An 18,894-nucleotide genomic window follows, 5' to 3' on the forward strand; every position below is an offset into this window, starting at 1 on the left:
AAAAGAAATGTGAGAGGTTTTTAACTCCGTGCAAGTTTTACAGTATAAGGTGAATCCTACTGCTGGTACATAGAATGAAAATTCACCTCATTGTACTTGATCATACCTTATTTGTGAACAGCAGAGTAAAGCTGGCCGTCACCTGTTGCTGTGTGACATGGGTGCTTTGGAAAGTAGGCTTGACCACTTGTGTTTTTTATTTTAACTTCTCACTATTGAGTTTTTTGGGACGGCAGCTATTGATTGGCTCTGACAGGAAGGTAAGGCCCGGCAAACAGCATGTATAAACAGATGTTCTGAATGCTAGATGTGCTGGTAAAACATTCTTCTGGCACAGAACATTTATTTACCTTTTGATAATCTGGTGATTTGGCATTTTCTAATTTCAGCTGTGGTTTCACCTGCAATTGATAAAAAAACCTGAACTAAATATGAAAACAAAGGCTCTTGGTATTAGAATAACAAAATGAGGGAAAATACCACAAAACCAAAACCACTATATTTTTAAAATTCAGAGCCTTTACCAACACTGAAAAATAAAATAATCATATATGATGATTTGTGGCTATACATGTGAAATTTAAATAACTTCTTATCATTTACTCACAGCCCCTTCTTTTCCTATATCAACTGGGTAAAGGTGATTGGGGAAGGGGAAAAGATGTTGTTAAAACAGGCTGCCTGGGTACCTGGGTCAAGCTATTACAAATTTTATTGTGTGAGTTTTAGGATCAATGACTGTTTTCCATCTCCTTTTCCATTGATTCCTTTCTCTGATTTGCCTTGACCTGAATTGGTTTTTTTGCTTTTCTGAGAGCATCTGGAAGGTCATGCTCCAAGGTGTTTCATTCTGCAGAGACCAGTGCAGAGCAACACATGCCACTCACGGCACACAGCAACATGCAAACAAGTTCTGACAAGAATGAACTTACTAAAAACAGAATATGGGAAAGCTGGCATGTTGCAGCATTTTCTAGGCGTAGTAAGCTATCTACCATATAAATTGTTCTTACGTTTTGTGTGCAATAACAATGTAATAAAAATTGAACTTTTCTGAGCATTCTGCTCTCAACATCATTCTCAAAGGGTAGCTGATCTCCCCAGGAAACTCAGAGCGGAGAAGTGCTTGAAGTAAAAATGGGGTGAGGTAACCAGTTGAAAGGGGAGGGCTGCTGTTTGTTCAGCCTTGCACAGCACAGGGGTCTTTGGGAGATGCGTTCCTGGTTAGAGAGGGTATTAAATAGTGTCCTGCACAGGCTGGTGTTTGGTCCTTTTTAGCCCTTGCCAGTGAGTCACCCATGCCCTTGTTTGGACTCAGGTCCAGTGAGTTATTGGCTGTTCTGAATTTTAGGTGAGAGCCTGGTCAGACTGGCAACTGGCCTCTGTCACCTTTGCTGTCCCATCTCAGGGCTGTGGGTGGGCGTCTCTGGGATGCCTTTAGGCAGAACAGAAACCACCGACACCTTAAGAGCAGGTAGGAACATATAGAAATGAGTCTGAAAAGCAGAATCAACAGCAGGTCCCCAGCAAGTATAATGAACAAGAACCAGGCTAGGAACCTGGCCTTGCTTTGAGGCTGGTAGAGATTTGCCAGACATTTGTATGTCTCTGTGCAACAGATGCTTTCTGATCCTCCTTATTTTCCTTACATGTGAGGTGTTTGGGACATAATGTCCAAGGCGTTCAAAAGTAGGGTCCCAGGCTGTGAGGAGGCCTTGCAAAGGCTGTGGAGCTGCTCACTGCAGCTTCAGGCTGTAGCTCCCAGGTGCTAGCAAACTGGGACACACAGCTAGGGATAAGATGAGAGAAGTCTCTAAAGAGCAGCTTTTAGCTGCCACCAAGCCTGCACATTGAAAAAGTGGCCTTATTATTTGGTAGCATATCTCTCTTAAAGGGCAAACACATTGTCTTTGACTTTTGCTGTACTATTTCATATGGCACCTCTACCTCTGCAGGTAAGTAAAGAAAAAATATGCTGCGTGCTGCCAAATCAATGACTAGGAAAGAAAAAGGGGAGAGCAGTTGGTGATGGCAGCTACCAGAAGGAGCAAGCTGCTAACGCAGTCCACGTCTCATTCACAAGCTTATTCTAGATCAGGATTTCAGCAGCTTTGCTGAACACTTTGTGCTTCATGCCAGCTAGATGACACGGGTTGTAGATTTCCTGCTCTTCACAAGATTAATGGGCTTTAAACTTGAGGCAAAATGTGTTCTAACAGGGTGCTTATACCAAAAAGTATGTTGTTACTTTTATTTTGAGCAGTATTAATCTTACAGGCTGTTACGTGTTCACTCCTTCATCCCTGTAATGAAGATAACCTGCCTCTCTTGTGGCACTTGTATTAGATCTTCTTGGTGTTTATAAAAGATAACAGAGGTCTCTTTAGGACCCTCTGGAACTCTCAACAATGTCAACAATAACATCTCTCTTTCTTTCAGTGCTCTTAGGAGCTTATGAATTGGGGTCAACTGAGGCAATATGGCAAACCCTAACTAGTTCTCAGTTGGCATCATTTCTACCATGGCAACATTTGTTAAAACAAAAGGCTCAAACAAAGAAATTCCTATATTGACTTAAATTGCTTTCACTTCTTCTTACTTTGAAAATGACTGAAAATCTGGAGGGACAAGCTGTCCTGACTAAACATTCCTGTTTAATACAATACTGCTAGAAGTGTACTTGTTATGAATCTGTTCTTATAAATTGCACTTACTAATTTATGTGCTGATGTGTTTTGGACCTTGGAAGTCATGACTGCTTCAGCACTATCGTGTGATGGACAGGAAATAAATGCTTTGCTTTATGCTGATGGATTCTGAGAGTTGGAGCCTGACAGAATTAAATCAATTTGTGATAAAGACATTGTATACCAACACATGATCTGGAGTACGCATAAATATAGAAAAGAAACAATTAAGGACCAGCTGGGGATACAGACACAAAGAATTCTAAAGTAGTAGGCTTTTAAGCCATCAGAACTGCAGGATTAGTGGGTTAGGGATGAATATGAATCCTTGTGGGTTATATATGAACCCTTGGGAACCATTTCTATTCCAAATAGTTTACATCCTTTCTAAAAATATATAAACTAATACTCTAGACTTCACACGTGTGTACTGATGAGGACACAGGGGAGCCTTCCTTCTTCAGGTAAAAGCTACAGACAACTTGGGAAGGCTCTGAGCTGACACTTTCACACTGAACTTCAAAACAAAGCAGAAATGGGGTTCAGAAAGGGTCCAGCATCAGGCCCGGTCTCTGTGCTAATCTGCAAACCAGCTAAGCAAACAGTAAGAGAGGACAACCACATCCAAGAGAACAGGAGTTCTTTGTGCCTAGGTGTTTCAGTGAGTTTCTTTGCTGCGAGGTTTCAGAACGTTTGCCATCTTTATTAAAGAAAATAAGTTTTTAATATTAAAAAGAGTAAAAAGATATATATTTAATACTACTGGAACTTGGAAGTTCTTGTTTTGGCATCCTATATATTGTCTGCCCTGCAGCACCAGGGCCATGTGCAATAGAAATTTGTGCAACTGACACTCAGGTTTGTTGGGAGATGTGTCCTGTGGTGCCTTCAGATAACATTCCAATCTGCAGCAGATTTAACTCACCTGTATCACCTAGCTTGCTTCTTCAGGGGGGCATAAAACTAGATCAGGACTCACAGAGATACTCAGCCTGCTCTGTAGAGGAGAGTTTCTAGGGCCTTAGATGTCGCTGGACACATCAGATTTTTGGGGATCTTGGCTGCAAGACAAACAACACTAGACCTAGACTGCAGTTCATTCTTTGCTTTTCACTGTTTCACAAGGATTATTTGTGCATTATTGTGGCATACCTGAAGCATACCTGAATACCCAAGGTGTAGATACTCTCCTAAAGACAAGGACAGGCAGAAATAATTCTGTTTTGTGATTTCTGGAGCTGGTGCTGATTCCTGCAGGAAGCCCAGGGACATGGAAGTAGACACCAGTGTTAGGGTATAATCACACAGAATCATAGAATTGCAGAATCACAGAATGGTAGGGGTCAGAAGGGACCTCTGGAGATCATCTTGTCCAACCCCCCTGCTTGAGCAGGGACACCCAGAGCAGGGCCACAGGACTGCGTCCAGGCGGGGTGTGAATGTCTCCAGGGAAGGGACCCCACAGCCTCCCGGAGCAGCCTGCGCCCCTGCTCTGGCACCCGCACAGGGAAGGGTTTTTTTCTCATGTTTAGGTGGAACTTCCCGTGTTCCAGCTTGTGCCCATCGCCCCTTGTCCTGTCACTGAGCACTATTGTCCGGGCTGAACAAACCCAGGTCTCTCAGCCTTTCCTCATAAGGGTCCAGTCCCCTGATCATCTTGGTAGCTCTCCGCTGGAGTTGCTCAAGCAGTTCCCTGTCCTTATAATCATGTCCTCTGTACAGCTGCTCTGGAAGAGGGAGGGAGGAATCAGATTGTCCCACTCAGGAGCTAATCCTTGGATCACAGAAGAAGAGGTGTGCAAAGCTTGGTCAAAAGATGTGACTACCTGTCCTGGGAGGGTAAATCTGCAACCTGGGAAATAAGTGGCAGTGTGCAAAAAGAAATAAAATAGACTGTAAAGAAAAATCTAAGATCTACCCTGAGATCTTCCTGCAATCATCCATAGACTAAAGAGCCTGGACCACAAGACCAGCTGCTGCAGGAGGCTCAAGGGAGCACTGCGTCACCTGTGAGGGTCTACCAGTGAAAGCTGCCAAGGTCTCTGAAAGCACTAGGAAACGGTCTCCTGTCTGCTGACTCTGTGGCACTAATTCTGTCCACAGTAATTGCCCCAGCCATAACCCGGGGTTTATGCTCTGTGAGGAACCTGTGGGGAACTGCAAATGCTTTTTAGTAAAGGAAAGTTGTGATAGAAAAACAAGAAGTCTATGCAGAAGTCAGGAGGGGGGAAGAGGCTTGAACACGCTGGCTTTTATGGGCTTGGGCTGGCATTTGCCCATGCTCTCATGAGGACTGAGATATCTGGAGCACCTCCTTTTGTGCAAATGGAGAAATTGCTCTTTGTCCCTGGTCAGATGAAACCCAGCTATAGGCAGGGTCATCGTGGAAGAGGCATCCAGCCTGAACCAAGGCTGCCATTCTCTAGTACCTTTTCAGCCCTCCTTTCTCCCTGCTGCACCCACTCCAGGCTTCTCACTTTAATTTTGGGCTGTGAAATCTAACCGTCCTTTTGTCACATGCCTAGTCATTACTGTGGGTGAAGCTTTAATACTGGGTGTAGCCTAATTCATATTCCAAGATTTTTAGCAGTTTTTCAACACAGAATTGTAAAATATTCTTTTAACAACTTACACAGACTCGGCTGCTGTATAACCAGCAACTAAATTAGGCCCAATTAATCTGGGCCAGAATCTGATCTCTGATATTCCTCTTCAAACCTAGAGCAGGTTTGTGGATTACACAGAATTACTCTGTGTTTAAATGAAACACAGAATCTGGCCCTTTGTGCTCCACCAAACAGATGCAATTACACTACATCTTTTCTACCTACTTACATATATTTACATTTAAGAATATCAGCAAAAAACACCGTCAACAGAGACATTCCGGCTGATTCCTAAAAGCATGGAGTAATATAAAATATTTATTTTAGAGAGTGAGATACTTAATTGTACTCAGACACCTCTGGAATCCACTCTCATTCATTTCTGTACGAAAAGCAAACAGACAAAAGTCTAGCTGACAGCTTGCCAACACGCTAATTAACTTTCAGCTGCAGCATCCTCAGTCAGTCTTCGCTCACAGCCTATACACCCTGCCAGGAAGCACAGCAACGAAACACAACTTTAAAATATAGAACTAGACAGAATATAGAGGGTGACTTCATAGGAAATGAAAATGTTCTACATGTGAACATGGATTATACCTTTTTATTATTTATTTAGAGAAGACCTGTGTGTAATTCGCTTATGGCTTGGTAACTCAAATTTTATTATTACTCCTCTTTAATTCAGAAAATTCAAAGGTCCATTCATTATCCACATATGTAAATCTCCTCTTTATTGTTTTGCTACTTCATATCTTTCCAAATGTGTACTTTGTGCAGTGGAATACAGTATAGGTGGAAACCTTTGGTTTCCAGTTTTTTAGAGACAAAACCTCATGGTTGAGAAACTCCTACAGACCCTTCCACTTTCTAGTGCTTGCTCAAGTGACATTCATTTTATTTTGCTCTATCTTTTATGTTTTGCGGGCTATTAAAACTTTCCTCTAGCGTAAGATACAAAAAGTGTGTTTATGGGAAAAAGAATATTCTAAATGTAAATTACAAATCTAATTTATATTTGTCCTCCTTTGTCTTTAACCAAAATTAGCCCCCTCCCACCCCCGCATCTGCTCTGCTTCTGGTCTCTTCCCCCCTCCCATCTGCTTCTGCTCCCTCTTCCCTCCTCCCCCATCTGCTTGAACATTACTAACCCTCCAGGGATCCCTTTTCCTCTGTTTGACTCCCTGCTTATCTCCCAGCTGGGCTTTCCTCTGCTATCTGAAAACAAAATGATAAAAACAAATGTTTCTGATGGAGAAAGCAACACACACACTGTTGTTAATGAACTTCTGCACATTCCTTTTCCTGTGCTCTGTAGCGAAAATAGAAAACACCTCCTTGACTTCTCAAGCATGATATCATACCACATCTGAGTCTTCTCAGAGAGCTCGGACTCTTTTAATGGATTCACTTGAGGCATTGATTAGACAAGTGCCCCAAATGTTTCGCTTAGAGTGGGAAGCTTTATTCTTTTTTCTCCTTACCATGTCCATCGTTAGTGGTGCCAAATATCAAAAGCAGCTCCTCAGTACTGGGTCAGGCGCTGTTTTCTCCGTCGCTTCTGGGAACTGAAAACATCGCTGAACCGCCTTTGATGGCTGCAGGTTCAGGCAATGATGAAACTTCAATTGACATCAAGTTACAAAGGTCTTTGAAAATGCTGTGGTTTCTACACTATCCATTTTACGTGGGTCCACTGACTACCCTGCAGTTACACTGGCATGAAAGCAGCACAACAGAGCAGAGGGTAGTTCGCTGAATATCAGAGAACTAATTTTCAATTACTTCATTGTTATGAAGTCTTTCCCTATACACAGCGTAATCACCATGGTCCACGCCTCAATAGTTTGGCACTTGTTAAGGCAAACTTGGCAAAGCATCGGGTATTCTTCCATGGATCACATTTCAGTAATAAAATTTCAGGAAACACTTTCTGGTTTTATACAGCTTAAAGCAATATTTTATTTTGACCAGCCTTTCCATGGATGCATGAATATGCTGTAAGACTTAGGAAGCCTTGTTGAGGAGTTACAGTACTGTATTGCAGAAATCAGCCTTGAACTGCTTTGCCTGGAGACCTGTCAGTTTTATATAACAGGGGGAAAAAAAAAAAAAATATATATATAATTATATATTATTAGGGGTGTCTAGCTCCACAGCTACTGCCTTACCTCCCAACCCAAAGTCAGGTCAGTGGAAATATTTTTCAATAGCATGCAGAATTGAACAAATTGGCACTGAACATACATGAAGCAAAAAATTAAAGGACTGAGAAAGTTTGCCATAATACTGGGGCACATTTTAGGGCAACTTTGTAGTTTGAATATTAAAAACGTTTTAAAATCTCATTACATACCTTTCTGCATCACCTTATTGGTAGTATAATTGTTTGGATGGTAGATTAATTACATGTGATGAGTTTGTGGTAATCAAATAAATTTCTGGCTAGTTTGGTTTTAAAAGCTGAATATGAAAGAAGAAATATGTGTTTTTTGCAGACAGTTTCCTATGTTCCACTGTCGCTCTTTATCCAAGGAAAGGGCGTGATGTATCTTGGTAGATAAACCAAATCCGAACTACTTTTCTGGGAAAAAGATAGCTCTACTATGTCCATGATGACTTTGGTGAAAGCAACTGTGCATCTTCAAAGAAGATGTGCTACATATAGAGAGGGAGGAAAATATTTTTTAGTAAAAAATATATTGATTTTTATAAAACTGAAATAATTTTCCCTGAATTAAAAAATAATAAGATTTCTTTAGAAACCATTCCATGTGTAATTATCCTTTAGCTTCTTGTTTCTCTAGCAAAGACAGGGAATAAACAGTCCCTGCAGGCTTAAGAAGGTTTATGTATTTTTCTTGTATTAGAGAACAGGATTATAGAGAAGGCAGCACCATCAATGTTTTCAACTTTTACCACAAATTCAACTACCTGTTTTGTCATATGCAGTTAAACAATCCATAAAATTTCCTGTAGGAGAAAGGTGTAATGAAGCTCAATAATTATTATTTTAGAACAATATTTAAATGTTATAAGGCTCAGTTTTATACCTCTTGGTGTAAGAAAGCGAAGATATTAAACCTGCATATATTTGTCTGTGCAGCAGTTAAATGGGTGAGTAGAAGTGACTTACTTGCATAACTTGATATAGCTTTAGTCTCTTTACCAACAGCAATATACCCACTGAGGCAGAGAGCTGAGTATAGGCTCAAAATGCAGCTGGGAACATGGGCAAGCCCTTTTGCTCCATGATGTTGAAGGTAGCTTGTAGATCTCATGCAAGGTGAAGCATTGCTTTGACAACTGTCTATATATATCTAAATGCAAGAAAACTTAAGGCAAATTTAACCACGTTGAAGAAATGGGATGCCTGTCATCTGTAGCAGATATTGCTGGATTTAGCAGTAAGACCTCTGTTTTTTTAAACTTGGTCTTACTATAGATGATACACAGTCAAATAAGAAACTGATCATTACACACGACACAACTAACTGCATCACAACAAAAGTAAAATCTGCATACCAATGAAATCAATAAAAGGATGTGTTTGCTTTAAAGAGCTGCAATGCGAACTGCTTCGTGTATGAGAGGACAACTGTGCTCACTGTTCCTCCTGACACACTGGCACGAAGGTATTCATATGTAGTTGGACTAGATGATCATTATAGGTCTTTTCCAACTGGAATATTCTATTCTATTCCAAATATTCTATTCTAAATAAGTCAAAGAAAAAAAAATAAATACACTTTTTGCGGAAAGCAAATGGACACCTGCGGGATGTGAGGTGTGGCAGGGCTGTACCAAATTAAAACCTTGCACCAGTGAATCTTACTGGTTTCTGTGTCTTCAGGGAAGATGTTCTTGACTAAGGGCAGCATTTTCTGAAGAGGTGACAACATGTTTTTTTCTAAAGCTCCTTATTTTACATACTAGATAAGAGGTTCAATAGCCCAGATATTTTTAATCTGCTTTTAATGACAGGTGCTTCATTATTTTCTTGATTTATTGGAGAATCAGAAAAAAATATACAGAGTTTACACAATTAACTGTGGTTTAGTTCTAAGACTTTGATTTTTTAAATCAGATACACTTAGTGAACATTTGATGTATACAGTTAAAAATAATATATATTGAGTATTTGTGAATAAGTAAAATTCAAGGAATCTGTTCATTGACACTCTAGAATTAGAAATGAGGTTTGAGTAAATTATTCAGTGTGAATTATTTGTTCAGCTCTCTTCATTATACCTTTGGTTTGCTTGATTACTGCTAAACAGACTTTCCCAGAATATGATATTTTCAAGGACTGAATCAGGAGTACAAAGGTGACCTTAGCTTACACCATCAAATTGAGGAGGCCTTGAATTAAGAATTCCTCATCCTCTATCTCTTTGCAAAGATCATACACAACTTTTTTTTTAATAAGAAAAAATGCTTCAGTTCTTTTTTCTTTCTTAATATAGCACATACACAAATCAATGCCCGCAGTCAGCAATCATAAGAAACTGTAAAGTAAAAAATCAATGAGTACAGCAATAGTTGAGGAAAACATCTTTTAAAAAAACAAACTTCAGTTTTAACTTTCAATTAGTGATGTATAAACAGTAATGGAATTAAAAACCTCATAATTTTTTGAAACAGAAATCTTTTTTAATTCTTAATTTTCTGAGTGTGAGGTAAACATTTCTCTTAACATTTTCAAATACTGAACATAATAAGGTTTTCGTGTTTATCTGAAAGTACATATTAGATGGCTCTGGAAAAAGAGGTAGAAGACTCAACGTTTTGGAGGTAGTTATGGGATTGGACTGCATAGCACCACAATTTCTTATACTTTAAAGGAAAATTTCTTTTTCTATAGAAAAAAAAATGTTGTTTATAATTTAATTAATTTTTTGTGAATTTTAAAAGAGAACTGGAGGCTTAGAGAGGGCATAAATGGCTTAAAAAGGAAAGCCTGCAGCAGCTAGTGCCAACCTCTTTTAAGTGGTTGCCTTTTAAATCTGAGATAGTCCAGCCCTGCTTGGTGAACTTCTTGAGGCTGACAGGGTTTGAGCTGAAGCCAAACATAAAAAAAAAGTCAGGTCTTTTGTCTCTGTCCTAAAATATCCTTCTGTTGTGTATCTAATACAACAGGAGAAGGTGACATTCAGAAGATGCCTTAAAATAGGGATTAAGAAAATACTGGGTTTTAATGCCTTTCTTTTTGAAGATAGGTTCAGTTACATCAATTCCTCAGAGTCAGCCAGCAGAAATGGAGCTGCTAGCATTTAGTAAGCCACTGAAATGCTCTCTTTTTGCAGGTTGTCTACAGCATTTTATGAAACAGAGAAAGACATCAATTCTATATGCCCTTCCAAACACCTGAAGTTTGAGGAAGACTTAGATAAAACAACTGGGACAAGAAAGAACAATGAGGAAAAAGTTATGTTTTGTTCAGGGTTATGGGTCTTTATGTCTATTACTTTTTATATTTTTGAATGAATATAATAGGGTGCTGTCATTTGAATTAGTATCTTGATTTCTGCTTATAGATGGTAATATTTATTATTTTTAAAAGCAATAGTAATAGAGAATTATGTGGTCAGCAGGTGAATAAATCTGCATATTAACTGTAGGCCCTGTTGTTTAGAGTTTGCTTTTGGTCACCGTTGGTCCTATAACTGGTAATACAGAAGTATCAAACAGGACACCGCACCAATTTGATTGCGCCAGAGGAGAAGGTGGTCTCCTGAACTGGCTCAGGTGCAGGACGAGACACGCATTTCCTAGATAATACAACCACCACCTGAAAAAGACAAGTTGAAGGATTAGTAAAACAAGTGTATTTGCTTAACTGCTTTGTCAGGTGCTGACAATCAGCATTAACTTAATCATGGCTGTTTCTTGAGGGCTACTAAGTTGGTCTGCTCCTTCTGGAGTCTGAAACTGGTGAAGATTGACTCAGCTGCTGTACGTGGGCTGGCTGGGCTCCTGCCTTCTGCTCTGGGCAATGCAGTCTGCAGCTCTACCCCTGCCGCTAATCCAGTGAAGTATTTTGTCACTTTGCCTTCTTAGTAATCAAGAAAAGATGTGTATGCATTTTGTGCCTCAGGTATGTACAGTACAGGATTGTTCATATTGTTTGCTGAGACTGCTTAGGTTATTTAAAAAAAAAATATATTCATCTTCTGCCTTTAGTTTTGTGTTTTTTCCCCCCTCCCCCCCCCCCCCCCCCCCCAATAAAGATTTTGCAGAAATGTTATACAAAGCTGCTGTCAGCTACTGACTGATTCTATGTTTTACATTCTGTTTCCGACTTGGCATAAATCCTAAAATTAATAAAATGATGAGGTTCTCTCCTTGGTAATTAAAGCAAGATGATTATTCTACAATAATAATCCTCTTAAATAGTGAGGCGTCTAAACAATGGAAAGATAATTCTTTGCTCAGCAATGTAATATATTAGTAAATAAAAAAATAGATGACTTTTGAATTGATAAACAAGTAATCCTATTTGTTTCAATCAGAATAATGAAACTCCATTTGGATAACAAATAAGCATTTGGTTTGTGACCCTGAAGATATAATGTAGAATTTGGATAGTCCGTGCATTCAGAAATAACTATTTTATCAACTTGCCGATTCTCAGCCTAAAGCATACATCATAGCGAAGGATAACAATCTGTTTCATCTTCCTGACTTCATATATTCTGATAAATACTAAACAAATAAAGGTGTAAAGGATATTTTATCTGTAAAAGTTCTTTTTTCTTATTCTTTTTTTATGCCAAAACTAACAGCTAAGTTGTTTCTTCTAGAAATATTACACAGATCATGGACTTTTTTTGCAAATATATGTTTGGTGCTTGTTTTTATCTTAGAAAAGCAGAGCAGGTTCCTTAACATAAGCAAAATTACTTCCAGCACAGAGACAATCAGCCTTAGGCATGAATACTTCTCCTCTCTCAGCAGGTAGCCATTTACTTCTGAGAGGATGGGAGAAGGGGCTGGAGCAGCTGCTGTGGTGCATGATGTGGGTATGGGCATTTTGCTCCCCATTGCTATCTGAGGGGGAGAGTGATAGAGTGGGGTCTAAAGGGCTTAGCAGTCCCAGACACACAGCTGTTTTGCAATGGACCTCGGTAATAGCAGCAATGTGGCACACCGAGGCCAGTCGTTGTAGGGGCTTGGAGAAAATTCAAAGTTCTAGCAAGTGCAATGCAAATCAGCTGCATGGTCCATGTGCAGCACATCCAGCCCTTCCTTGGTAGCTGTATCAGCAGGAAGCCAAACACATCCTATAAACCTATTTGTCATGGGCACAACCCAGCACAGAAGCCACAGGACCTCTATTCCTTAGCTGTGGTTGATGTTCGGATTTTAATATTTAAATGTTTATTATAATCTATTTTATTATCCATTATGTCTATAATATTCTGACAAAGTAAAAAGAAATATAAGGGACTGTGGTAATACATCATATAACTAAGCTTGTCATCATGTCTCATGTTGATACAAGTCAGAGCAAAATTTCCCCCCAAAATATTTGGTTCTTGTGAAAGTAGGATCACACAGGGTAAAAAAGAAAAATAAAACTGATGGGTAATGACCAAGCATGCGTTAGCCATGACAGTGGCGTTGTGGTTGCCAACAGTACTGAGAAATAGATGAAAAATTGATTCACACAGAATCTAAAGTAGTAGCGAGCTCTACTATGAAACTAAAGAGGGTAAACAGCCCTGGTCTAGCACTGTCTGTATAATCATCAACACTTTTCCCCTTCAAAGTAAATAAGTATAAATCACTGCTACATTCATGCAACCCTTTTCTGAAAAGTGGAAAACAGTACAGCAGGAGGGAGCCAAAACGAACTGCCTACCTGGAAATCCCAAGTTACATATTCATAACTTCTGTGTAAATTTTTTTTCTCTTTTGTTGCTATATCCCAGATTACTGGTTTTGGAGCAAATGGATATGTTTGTCCTATCCATTCCTGGATGAAATCACAGTTAGGTTTTATTCTCACCTCTCTAGAATATGTTATGATTTTATGCTTACATTATTCGAAGAAGCACAGTCAGGCTTACACAAAGCAAGAGGAGTTCTGCTCTGGGAAAGCTCCTGAGCTGGGCTCCTGTATGCTGAAAAGCTTTATTACGCCTCCTCCTTGTCTGTTGCTTTGGAACAAAGGTTTCTCTGACAATTTGTGTGTGTGTTAAATGTAGAAATGGACATACTGTCTCTCAACAGGACTTACTTAATCCAATTTCTGATGCTATTATCACTGACAGCTTTTAGGGGAGCAGCTGTAGTTTTGATTTATGTCCTCAAAGAATTTGTTCTGTCAAGGAACATTTCCAAATATGTCGGGACACATAAACCCTTCTCAAAAGGGATCCCTTATGAAGCATAAAATGCTAGGATCAAGGGATTGCAAGTGTTTGACACATTTCTGATTTAAAATAATATGTAACCTTTGGGGTTCTTAAATACATTTTTGTCTATTCCAATCAGTCTTAAATCAAAAGCCCTTGAAGACACTGCTAAGAGTGGTAAGTGGAGGCAACTTCTCAGGTGATCCTCTTGGGGAGCAATTAGATTGATCAATTTTGTGTAAGTAATTCAGTTCCATATCTAGATCCTGGCAAAGCATATACAGGGCTTAAACATTTCCATTAAAGTTTATGCTACAGAAATTGAAGACTTAGCAACTGCTACTTATATATTTAACCATGTAAATTTAACAATGATATTCAGTATTTTAGTGCATCAATGGCAACTCTTAAATCATAAAAATAGAATTTTCTTAATAAACTGTATCACTTGCAACTCCCTCTGACCACTTTTCACACACGTCTTGAAACAAACTAATCACAAACTTTGTAAGGTAGCGTGACTTATGGGTCAGTGATGGGAGACCTTAAAAATAAATTATTTTCCTTGTAAAAGTCCTTCTAACAATCTGTAACTATTATGGTGCAATGAATCAAAACTGAATTTGTGTGAGGAACTACTCTGGAGATTTTTATTGTATAGAGGTTACTAGTGACAGTGCTTCCAAAATTATTATTTTAAGATCTTTAGGGAAAGCAACCTCCAAATGGGTTACCTTATTCCAGTTTTCTTTTCCCTGAACAAAAATTACATAAACAATACTAAGTGGCTTTGTTCAATTGATCCAGAATCGAATGGGAACAATTTACAAAATTATTTCATTACCTTTCAAGTAAAGGATTGTTTAGAGACCTATTGGTCACACATCTGACCTCACTTAGATCAGCTTACAACTGCAATCAATTGAGTTACTCTGGATTTATGGTAGTATAAGGGGGAATATATTTAGTAGAAGACATAGTTGCCTAGGTTCTGGAAACCAGAGCCTAGCCTTTAATTCCCTGCTCCTGCAGCCTTGAAGAAAACATCTTTGCTGTCTCTGGTTTTTTTCTGTTTTATCTTTCTTTCCTTTTCCTTCAAAATAAGGAAATAAGCGTCTCAAATGGGTGAGTATTTAAACCCTACTTAACCAAACAGCAAGGCTAGTGAACGTAACCAGCACAAACACTTTCCATAACTTTTTGACCCTGTACCTTTTTTTGGCCACAGTCTTGTTCTCATCTTATTCTGTGTCTGTGTGTAAAGCTGGATACGATGGAGTCCTAGATGTACTTCCCCACTGAACCCAGTCTTAACAGAGAGGGGCACTTGCTTCTAATCAAGAGAAAACTTACTCTAACCAAAGTACAATGCATTTTTTTATTTTGCTCAAGTCTTGGTATCTGTAACAAGGCTAAAAATTGATGAGACAGTCTGTCTTCCAGATAATCAAGACTTCAGTTATCTGAGGAAATTTGCAATGCAGTCAATAGACGTGGGATAAAAGGCATTTCAGTATTTAGGAGATAGTTTACGAAATACAATACTATCACAGGAGCCATAAGTCAAGGCAGCATTCCAAAGAGTAATTATGACTGTTTTAATTAAAATAATCTTTCCCTCTTAAGAATTTTCTCCTGGGTCAGCATGAAAAAAAAATTCATTGTGCCCAAGACAGATGTTCTGACTTGCTGGAACTTGTTTATTTCTGTCTGTTTTGATGGTGTACAGGGTTGCTGGATAGCAGTGTTTCATGTCCTCTTTAATTTTGAATACTTCTTTGTAAAAATCTGGTATATTGTCCACAGATTTAGTTGCACTATCAGATCACAGGCTGGAATGACAACAAAATACACATGTTCAAAATAAAAGGAGATTTTTTTTTTTCTTAGAAGTAATTATTTTTTTCTGGATGAATGCTTCAGCAGGATTCCCAGTGGTGTCTCCTCAGGCTGTAATCACCTGCTAGCACTACTGAACCTGTCAAGAGCTATTGGGATGCATCATAGATTTCTTTGTCTTCACCTTGTTCAGATCTCCAACAGAGGAATACCCCTCTTCTAGGCTCAGAAAATTGTTTGATATCAAAAATGTCTTAATTTCAATACTACAAAAATTAAATTCTTAAGAATTACCTTGTAAACTTGGCAGCTAATAAAAAGATGTAGGCTAATAGGTATGGCATGATTGTACCACATATTCCTGTTCTCATGGAGATGGGAAGTCTGGTCTGAGACTTTTTTAATGTCAAAATTAATAAGGGACAGTACTTCCTGGATAATAATTTACTCTACAAATATTGGGATGAATTTCTCACAGGCCAGGTTCAACTCAGCTGGCACAGATTTATTTACATGTGTATTTTGTACTGGCACACATGTGAATGAGACCAAAATGTGTCTATAGGAGCAAATAGAAAATATGTTTCTATTAGAAAATAACGTGAACTAAAAGGAGAAGGTCTATATAGCAACACTGCTAGTGTGGGTATTTGCACTATATACACTTAGGTAGCTTTACATCGGACTACCACTATGTTCATTTGCAGTTGGAGTTCATTGGGGATATTCCTGCAGTGTATCTTTTGGTGCAGTTTCTTCCTGGAGAAATCCAGGTCGTGTGCTCTGAAAAGCCTCCAGAAGAGGAAACCACATCACAGTTAACAAGGAAGCCTGGAAAGACTGCTTCAGAAATTGCTGCTGATCCAGTTCAACATGATAATGAAGATGCACATTTGTGTTCACAGAATTAATATTAGGATGAATATTATGTTGCCAGCATTTTTTGACAATTGGCACTACTGACATCAGGTATTCAGAATGTATAGCCCTCACAGTGAAAGGTTCAGTGAAACTATAATTTTGACTCATTTCAGTTCTTAGTGTTGTTTTATTCTATTACAGATCTGTGAATCATATACTCAATGTGTTAAGCAGTAATTCCATTTATCACTAGTATTTGTGTGAATGGAACGTGATTTCTTCAAGGTTTGTGGAAACCAAGTATGAAACAGAACAATGAACAGAGCCCCTGAGATTCACTGCTAGAGAAAATGAGCAAATTCTTGAGATATTCAAGCAGCCCTAGTGTAGTTTGCAGTGCTGTCTTTACCAAGAAGGGTTGCTCAAAGTAGTTACTAGACTAAAGGGAAAAGACAGAGTATCTACTTAAATACATCTAACATAATACTATAGATATGTTGCTAAAATGTCTCGGAAGGGCAGCTGGGGGATGCTTGTGGGGAGCATATGTATGAGCTTGAAGAAGCATATGTATGAAGTGAATTTTATTACAGAACAGATGTCAAATATGTTGAACTGTGATACAATGTAGATCGTTTTATTGGTTTCCTTGTAAAAGACGGTTTTAAAAGGATACTGACTAATCTCTTCTACTTTCTTGTACATCATCAAGGGAGAGAGATAAGTCAGTGACCAACTTCTTGAAGGGATGAAGAACTCCTCCGAGGTGAAGGAGGCCAAGGCAAAAAGGCCACTTTCCTTAAGGCAAGGTAAAAAAAAGGTTGAGGGAGGCATCCAATGGTGGGTTTGGGGGATTCTTTTTTTTAAGCACTTGACAAAGGGGCTCTTGACATTTCTTTCTTTCCTTTCTGAGTCTCTGGCTCCTGGAGGGGAAAGAGAGGATGAAAAAGCTCATAGGAAATGTAAGTGATCTTTATTGACCTGTGACTTTCGTGTAACTGTGGCCTCTGGCATGTGACTCAATGTGCATTTCTTGTCAAAACAGGTAAGGGAATTGTGTGCTGCCCTGAAGGAAGGTTGTGTGTCTGTGTACAGTGCTGAAAGGCAAGAGATTAATGTGAAGGCTCAGGTGAGAAGAAGAAGATACAGGGAAGTGTGAGAGGGAAGAAGCACTGTGAAATTAATTACTACTTGTTTCCTCAATGCTGGTGGAGGATCGCCAGACTTACTGACTTTTTTCTGTTACTAGCTCAGTGGTGTTCCTGTTTTTCCACCCTCAAAATTTAATACTTGAATTTATTCAGGAACCATATAATTTCATGTTTTTATTTTTCTAAATTTGATGAGGTTTCTTAGATTTAATGAATATTTCCATCCAGTATTTCTGTAATTGTATGCAATAATTGCTGTATGTAGGCCACCTATCAAGAAGGATCTGATAGGCTATGTAGGAATAATTAGCCTATGGCTATGTAGGATAAGCTGTGTAGGAATAATTAGCCTTACCTGTGATGGTAAATGTAGAAAGTGTTGTCCAGCAAACTAGCACTGTTTAGAAGGGCAAGACAGGTCTTGTATTCTTACAAGATTAGGTCAGCAATTAAATCAAGGAGCCGAGGTCTCTCTCAAACATTCCTGTAGAGAGGTGGAACCTCGAAAGGGACAGGAAAGCTCTTTCTGAAAGCATTATAAGCAGCTAACATAGTACTGGCTGTATTTTGGACCTACAGTGTTATGCCAGAAGCACAGGGGTATCCAGGGAAAGTGCTGAAAATGTGCAGGGGTATCTCTGGATGCTGGGAGACAAAAATAAGGTGGTATCTAAGAGAAGGGATACAAGAAGTATGGCTTATAGATTTTAATATATTGTTCCTAAAGCCCACAGTTTTGTAGCAAAAACAAAGTAGGTGATGTGAAACAGGCTTGTACAGAAAACCTACAGCTAAATCTGGCAAATCTGCAAGAGATGCAGGCACCTTCCTCCAGTTTTTGGGTCAGTAGACATGTCAGGTGATGCATCTTTCTGCTTCACTAGAGGGGCCCAATTCTCTTCTTAAGAATGAGATTTTAGGCAGCAAAAAAAAAAAAAAATACACTGAGACATTTGGCATTTGCTAGAGAAGAAAATTTGGGCCCTCTGCTCCCTAGATTGCCAGAAAGCTGTTTTGATACTGGAATGAATGGGATGATTTTTATCAGGTGTGAGATTCTGGGGAATGATGGAGCTGTAAGCAAATTATTCATACACAGCTTTCATAGACATAGAATAACTCACAACGATTCTTTAATATCTTGTCTGAGAGAGTCAAAAACTTGAGTAAGGTAGTTCTGGTCAGCATTTGTAGGTAAAATGACAGAATAGATTGAGGCCAATTTTGAGGATATGACCTCAAAACACCTGAAATGAGAAATGATTTATTTGACAAGTCTAGAGTGATCCGAGTTTAGAGGAAGCTCTCACAACCAGATAACAGCATTCAATTGCTATAAAGTCTGCTGGACTTACGTGAAAAGTAGATTGGGCTCCTTCTGTACAGCAAG

This window comes from Phalacrocorax aristotelis, chromosome 6, assembly GCF_949628215.1.
Source record: "Phalacrocorax aristotelis chromosome 6, bGulAri2.1, whole genome shotgun sequence".
Classification (NCBI taxonomy): domain Eukaryota; kingdom Metazoa; phylum Chordata; class Aves; order Suliformes; family Phalacrocoracidae; genus Phalacrocorax; species Phalacrocorax aristotelis.